The following is a 353-nucleotide window of genomic DNA, read 5'->3' on the forward strand; positions in this document are numbered from 1 at the left end:
AGGCGGGTCTCGAACCCATGGGCTCAGGCAATCCACTCACCTTAGCCTCCCAAGGCACAGGTTATAGGCTGAGCCACCAAGCCCAGCTATCTGTCTCCCTTTCTAGAGGAACAACCTGGAGCTTCAACCCCAGTGAACCAGTTCCCAAGCTAAGTGACCCATCATGTGCATGTATGTACCTCTGTTCTGAGAAATGACCTAGTGAGCTGACCCCTGGCAAAGCCACACTACAGCTGCTACAAACTCTCTCAGTCTAGGCAATGGAGATATTTGAAAACATCACTAGCATGGATCACACATGTAGAAAATACATGGAGACTGTGCTACTGTGTCTATCTAGAATAAAAGCCAAC

The sequence above is a fragment of the Carlito syrichta genome, unplaced genomic scaffold (genome assembly GCF_000164805.1).
Source record: "Carlito syrichta isolate Samal-C Ts95f unplaced genomic scaffold, Tarsius_syrichta-2.0.1 Scaffold142875, whole genome shotgun sequence".
In the NCBI taxonomy this organism is placed as follows: Eukaryota; Metazoa; Chordata; class Mammalia; order Primates; family Tarsiidae; genus Carlito; species Carlito syrichta.